Source organism: Phaethon aethereus (assembly GCF_964289735.1).
Source record: "Phaethon aethereus genome assembly, chromosome: 3".
NCBI lineage: Eukaryota > Metazoa > Chordata > Aves > Phaethontiformes > Phaethontidae > Phaethon > Phaethon aethereus.
The window spans coordinates 115,278,004-115,285,726 of record NC_138576.1 but is presented as its reverse complement, the minus strand read 5'-3'; positions in this window follow the sequence as shown (position 1 = coordinate 115,285,726).

Sequence of the window (7,723 nt, the reverse complement as noted above, 5' to 3'; positions counted from 1 at the left end):
TCTGCAGGTTCATTCATGCTCGGGTGAAGCCGCCTGCTAAACCCCCGGCGTTTCTGCAGGCCGTCGGGGAGGTGTCACTCCCAGCCTGCCGTGGTTGCCAGCATTTGGTGCCGACCAAAGGAATGAATAATGCATTCTTTGAAAAGCAAGGCAGAAAACGATCGTCAGCTGGGGAGGAAACGACACGCTGGCAGCAGCTTGTCCTCTTTACCTAGCTGCATGGGGCTGCGAAAAAATGGGGGTAGAGCGATGCTCGCTTTGCTGTAAGGGGATAGCCAGCCCCACCGAGCAGCGGGAAATAGGTCAGCAGGTCAGAGCTCTTGGCTTTCCCTGATCTTCGCTCCTGCTCTTCCATCCCCAATGCATCCAGGCTCATGGCCTTCGCTGCCACCACCCCCGGTCCCTTTGCTAGGCCGCAGCCTTAAACCCCAAACCCCTGGCTCGCCTCAGCTCTGCAGCAGAGAGCTGGCCGGCACCCCGGGCCAAGGTGTTTTGCCACATCTGAGCCACACCCGTCCCCGTGACGGCCTGCACGCTCGCACCTTGCTCTGCCTCGAAACACGTGCGTGTGTGCGTTTTGCACAGCCCGTCTGTACCTGTCTGCCCTCCTCAGGCACCTGTGTGCCCTGGCAGCCCTGGCCAGCCTGGGTGTGCCCGGCACCCCTTGACGCTGCTGCCGAGCGTACGTGATCCAAAACACCCGCACACAGAGCAAAGCCAGTCTGGCCAAGCCTTCCTTTGCTATCTTATACCCCCCCAACAGCACCTCCTCGCTGGAGGGACACCCCCCCACCGGAATCGTACTAGCATCCTACTCAGAATCAAGAGGCAGGTGACTCCTCACTACCTCTTATCGCTTCCTCAGCATTCAAACCTCTTTACAGAAGGTTTTCAGAAGCACAGACCTGCTTCAGGTAATTAATTGCACGGTCTTATACGCACAGCAGATGTTGGTAACTTGTTCAGTGGAAAACTTTGAAACAAAACAAAACTGCAATACAAAAAAATGTTTACATTCTTGCATCAGTTTATGGGAAATTAAGACCTTGCCCTGCCTGAAATTATTCTTTTCCTTTAAGGGGAATGAATAAAGCATATCTTCTAATCATTTTTTAATTCACTGAGAATTGGGAAAGCTTGAACAGGAAAATAAGGCAAACACCTCAGCAATTTATAGTCAAATATTCATTGAAAATTTTCCAGGCATCAGCAGCACTATATAACAAAAACGATCCTAAAATTTCAACTCTACAGGTGGGTTTGCTTCAGGGAAACTTATTATCATTATGTTTCAATGTTTCTTTCCAGAACTTCATACATAATCATAGCATTTTGTACACTGGCATGAAAGTGCATAAGCAGAAAGACACTGATGCTGTAGAACACAATTAATTTCTCCAAGTAGTAAATTGACCCATGTGTCATGAAGGTCAGCTTGAGAGAGTTAGAAAACGTTCCTCTGCAAAAATTGAAAATTGCTTGTATTATTATGAGGCTGTTTGTTTATTCTGCGGGTGCCAGAACATATTAAAAATTACCCCATATTGAGAAAATGGCCCCAACAAATCAGAGCTCAGCTCCTGTGTAACCACAGCCGTCAATGCTTATATCTACTCAAATGGGTTTGGACCTTTTTTGTCTGGAGGGAGGGTAAGGAGCACCTCACTATCAATCAATCATCACCGTTTTACAGACGGGGAAACTAAGGCACGGAAAGATGAAGCAACTTGCCCGAGACCACCCAAAAAGCCAGCAGCAGAGCCAGAAAGTGAAACTGAGTCTCTTAAGATCCAGCCCTGGGCTCTGGGACACGCTGTCCCCTGGGAAGCAATTTGGCTCCCTATCACCTCCACCAAGGCTCTCTGCCAAGCTGAGAACCACCCACAGGCCAACCTGGCCAACGTGCAGACCTCAGCACCGACAAAGGACCTTGTAAAACCTGCAGTGGACCTGCCTGTTCCCTGCAGCAGACGGAGGTACACGGACCTGCATGCTTGCTTTTGGGTGAATGTGGAGAAGTCAAACATTAGCAACCACAATATCATCCTGAAGGTCACCAACTCTGAACAGGGTGTCCTCCACCCTCTAAGACTCTGGGGTAGCAGAAGAGCACAGCAGTGGCACAACAGCCTGAAGCTATGCAACGCGTACTGCATATGGACCTACTGCTACCGTTCTCAAATGGGACAAAACATAGACCTCGCCCTGCAAGAGGGCCAGAAAAGCCAGAGCACCAAAGATCATATCCGTGGAAATGTGGCATTCACAACTGGAGTCACAGATTAATGCAGGCTAGCAGAGATCTGGTCATGGGATCATGCAATGGGAGATCTCTGGTCCCATGCAATGCTGAGAGCAGGGCCAGCTCGAGCAGGTTGCTCATGGACCTGCCTCGTCAGGTTTTGAACATCTCCAAGGATGGAGACATCAGAGCCTCTCCGTTGCACTGCTTGGCTGTGGCAGTGCTTGGCTGACCTCATGGGGAAATCTTGTTTCGGTCTATGCCTGCTCGCTCTCATCTTCACACTATGCACCGCTGTGAAGAGCCCAGACCCTTCTAGATGACCTCTTTGTAGTACTGGGAATCCACTCGTACCAGTGCATCCCTTCTCCATGCTGAATCTCACGCTACAAGCGCTCCAGCCCAACTACCTCGCTGGCACGCGTGACCTGGGGCCACACCACAGAAACGTGCAGAAGACAAAAATCTTCCCCTGTGCAAAAGGGGTGGGCCAGGATTCGGATTCGTCCTGCTCCATGAACATCACCGTGCACGCAATCCATTTTCTCCTGATTCATCTACCACCCCACCGCCCCAGTTACTCTGCAAGAAGCCAGATGAACGTGGAACACTTTTCCCTGTAGGATCGGCCATTGATCTTTCGTTGGCAGCCCCCCGGCTCCCGACAAAACAGTCTGTTCAGGCCTGCAGGGCTGGAAGTCTGGAGAGATTTTACTCCAGCTCCAGCACAGCCCAGTAAATGTGATTTGTGCCATTGCGAGTAAAAGGCCGTGAGCTTTCTACTGCCCGGACAGTGCAGGATCTCAGGGCGTGCCTTGGTCCAAGCTAATTTTGCCTTTGTTTAGCTGTGACACTAGGTGTGAGGCCAAGTGCATGCAAGAGTGAGACCTGAGGTCCCAGTCCACAAACACAACCCACGGTGGTCAAAGAGCAGTCGCTACGCAACCTCGTGGACAGGGCACGCCACCTGCCGAGATGGTTTTCTGTCGAGACAGAAAAACTGTGAACGTGGAGAGCAATGCAAAGAAAGAGCATGTAAGCAAATAATGTTAAGAAAATATAAAAAAGTAAACCCAAGAGGATGCAAAACCAAGGAGGAATGGACCTCCACCACTACTCTCAGACTCCTGCATGCCAAGATCTCAGAGTAACTCCCTGTGGACACCTAGTTTCTCCATGTGACTCCGACTTAAGTCCCAATCGAAGGACCCAGGTGTGGAAGGGTGAATGTGACTACCACAAAAAGGGATAGATACTGAGAAGCTTTTGCATACAATGTTAACCATTTAATTGATGAAGAATTTCTGCTTGAGTTAGAGCAAAGCCCATTAATACTAGCGGAAGTGCACTAATAATACCTTTTTGTGATATTTGGGTCATTAGGGTTTTATGAAGGGCTACAAATAAACACAGTTCAGGCAACACTGACTTGGGCATCCTTACAGGAGTGGTGGCAAGCGGTCAGGGAGAAAAAGTGGCACTGCCACCCCCATTCTAACCTCTGCCAAATTTGGATGTGTAAACATCCCCAAAACCCTGCTGCCTCCTTTTCCATCCCTCACAGCACAACAGCAGTCACCCATGGTGGCTGGGAGCATGCCAGTTTGCAAGAACAAATCCTCACGTAAGGTACCGTCTGAAATCCCCCTCCAGATAAGGTGTTATTTTAATACCCAGAGAGCTTCTGCCTTGGAAACCACTGGTACCTGCGTGGGGCTCAGCTGTGCAAGGTAAAGTTAAGAGCTTAGGAGAACCGAGTAAGCAGAAACCATCCTTGGACATCTTTCATTCTCAGAATAATTTGTTTCTGGTGCATTCTGGAGGTCCCACTTTTTAATGGTACTTTATAATAATAAATATATCATGTTATATAATAATTTGTATTATTAATATATTGATAATATATTGTGTTTTGTATAATTATATATTAATATAATAATATTATAATTGATTGTATTATAAATAATGCAAAATTATATCATATTAAAACCAGAACATACCAGCAAAACTGACCTATGAAAACATTAAACTCATTAAGAGCAAAACAGATTATTAAAGCCAAGGTACTTATGAGATCAACTCAAATGAGTGAATTAAGTGTTGTCTCAGATCTCCAAATCCTCAGAAAAACAGCAGCTGGCAATCAAATCCAAAAGGGCACAAAAATCTCTATTTGCTGCTCCAGTCTTGGTCTTCAGATGGGTGTGAAAAGACCCTCTGCTCTGGCAGTGGCCTCAGACTACAGCGTTAGCTTTGACCAAGTGTTGAGCCATGCAGGTCCTCAAGCAAGAGTTGCCCATGCCAGGCACAAAACAAGCTTGGTTACTAAGCACAGAAGCCAAAAGGTTTCCTTCAATCTCACTGTATTGTTCTCTCCTTAAATCAAGGAGTATCTAAAATAATCATCGGTCTGACTGCTCTTACTGAAGCTTTCTTGCCAAACCCAGTAACTTAGGGTTGAGATGCAGCCGACAACAGGACAACCCTCAATATAAGCTTTCAGTAGCTGTTTTACTTCCAGGGAGGTAAGCGATGTAGCCTTCCACCTGCCCAAGCAGGTGTCAAAAAGAGCAGGACCTTGTGTCAGAGCTCCCTAGGGACTCTAAAAATGCAAATACTTTTCCCAAATGACCAAGGAAGGGCTCAGAGGGGACATCCTGGCTCCCCTAGACACTCGGGGCTCTCCTAGCACCGCAGCCGGTGCGGTGTCGTGCTACCAAGCGTCCCCTGTCCCTTACTCAGCATCTTGCGTTCTCTCACATACCACCTCATTAAACTCTGGCTCGCTGTCAGTGGAAAACGAAGAATTTAGCCATGCCTGACCTGGGCACAGCCAGAACCATCCCCAGGACTCTGAGCCAAGCACTCCCAATTAATTTTTCTATCTTCACAATCTTTTCCATTTGATAGAAGACAATTTGCAGTTTTCCCAGTCTCGCCTCAAACAGGGTGTGTCACTCTCACAGGGAAGAAATAAGCTCCTCACTGATGGCACAATATCCCCGGAGCAAGAAAGCAAGCAGCAAGCAAATAAAAAATGATCCTGATTTTCATTTATTCTGCACAATGATCCCAATTATACCATATATCACGTCATTTGCATTGCCACAACACAGCCTCTTATATCTGCTTGAGTTGCAAGCCATTTAATCTCAGCCTACCTTTAAAAAAAGGCTTGTAGAAAATTAGACACTAGCTTTATGCTGATGCAGTTAAGGGAGCTAATTTCAATTCCAAAGCAAACAAGATTTATGCAAGTTAATAGCCCAAGGGGTCCAGGAGCCAACTGGAGTAAGGCTCTTGTTGTTCGCTTTTAATAATCCATGGGACAATCCCAGGTATTTACATAAATTGAAACCTCCAGATCTCATCTAATTTTCAGGCGATAATTTTCTAGGGAGGAGGATATTTACCACCGATTTCAGAAGTGTGCCTATGACTTTTGCTGTCTTTGCACGTGGCCCTGAAACGTATTTGGGGGCAGCATAAAGACAGTTTCCCACCTGGCGCTTCTTTGCCAGGATTAAACACCACCAGCATCAACAAAGGTGGTTTCAGTGCCTGCGAAGTCAATGGTTCATGCCCCCCGTCGCAGGGTCTGCCCGTACAAGAAGCTGGTATTCAGCAGCGCCAGTATTTACAAGCAACACAGTGACCTGTGTCAGCGCCTGTTCTGGGAAAACGATGCAAAGTTCTACAGAAGTGTAACAGACTGCATTTCAATTAAGCCAGAGGTCCGAAGAGTCACCAGATCAATTTAATCTGTCATTAATATAACTCCTGCAGTTTATTGATCATGCTGGAGAAACATCCAGTTTCTGCCTCTTTTCTTAGGGCAACATACTGAAAAACAGACAATTATTTCACCGACAGAAGGGAATATTTTCTTATGCAGAGCCTGCTTTTCCTGAGGAGCTAATCGCAATGAGAGACCCCTGTTGTAAGGTTTTTAGCAGAACTCGGGAAAGCTCACAGCCCTTCCCCACAAACGGTTATGTGGGTATCTGCATAAAGTCTGTGACAGCCCCAAATGCAATTTGTCAGTCTTCGTGTTTGCTTCTCTGAGCACCTGCCAGGTGCGAGGGCAGTGAAGGCTCTGTGGCCGAAGATGCACCTCTTTCAGCATCCCCGTTCTCACGCTTGTTTACACAGCCTCAGGACCTGTGCAGGCACAACCGAAGCTCTGCGACTACGCTCGTCATACCTGGGCTGTCTAGCAAAACGCTTTTTCTACTGCAAAACGAACAGAAGTCACAAAGCAAAAAAAAAAAAAAAGAAAAAGAAAAATAACCAAACCCATGTTTAACACAACCACCAGGCACCAAAAAACGAGCGCACGGGGAGGCGCAGGACAAGGCGCTTCCCTGCCCCATGTCCCACCTCTCTGTCGAATCCAGCCGCAGTGTCGGCGTAACAAGGGCAGCGCACGGCACACAGCCCTTTGCCCAGAGCAGGCTCCAGATGCTGCCACAACCATAGGTGCCACTGAAGCCACCGGAGGGCTTTTGGCAGAACAGGGAGGCCCTGTGGTTGCTCCTGGGCTGCTTCTGCAGTCTTAATGCACACCAGAGGAGGAGTTTGCTGGCTGCGTTGGCATTTTTGATGTCCCTCAGATAAATCACACCTCTGAGCTGGCAAGCGTGGCTGATTGCACCTGCCTGGAGTGTAGGTGGGAAGATGTCTCCTGCTCCCTCCAGTCTGCGTGGACGAACAAGAACATGCTTACAACACAACATCCGTTTCTGAGGGCTGCCGAGTGCTCAGCCCCAGATTAGACGTGCAAGAACATGTTTTGGGGCATATATAGCGTCAGCTGTGGAGGACAAGCATGTTCCTATCAGCATTCCTCAAAAGGTGGGGAGAAAACTCAGAAGCACTTGAAGACTCAAGAAGCATCTTGATCTCAAGGAACGTGATAAACGCTCTTCCCCACCTAGGGGCAGATACATTTGGCTTTGCCCTTCGCACTTACACAAACAACTTAAGTATCCTCAGAAGCAGGACAAGAACGTGGTGTGAAATTACAATAATTTACTTCAGTTTTAGGACCACCTTGAAACAAGAGAGGTATCCGTTGGCAACAGAAATATCCAGGCGAAGAGCTGCAAAAATGGGGTGATGATCCTGCAGAGATCTGCAGGATCTGTTTGGGGCATCCAGGATTTTGAGGGCATTGACTGAGGCCGCATCTTGTGCCTTTGTGCCTGGGTGATCACAGCAAGAAGGAACACCAGCAGGCTTATCAGACATTCCTCCAGGAGGCACCTGCAAGGAGGTGGCGACGTACCTGCTGGGATAAGGGACAAGGTTGTGGCAGATGCCGGGCTCTGCCTTGCTTGTACTAAGGGTAAGAAACTAGCCTTCCTTGCGACCCCAGGTCCTGCATCCCCTGTGAGATGCTGACCCCATGTGGAAATTTTTTAGGTTACACGTACGAGGCTGCAAGAGGTGAGAGTATTAGCTCAGCACTGGGGAAAGGAA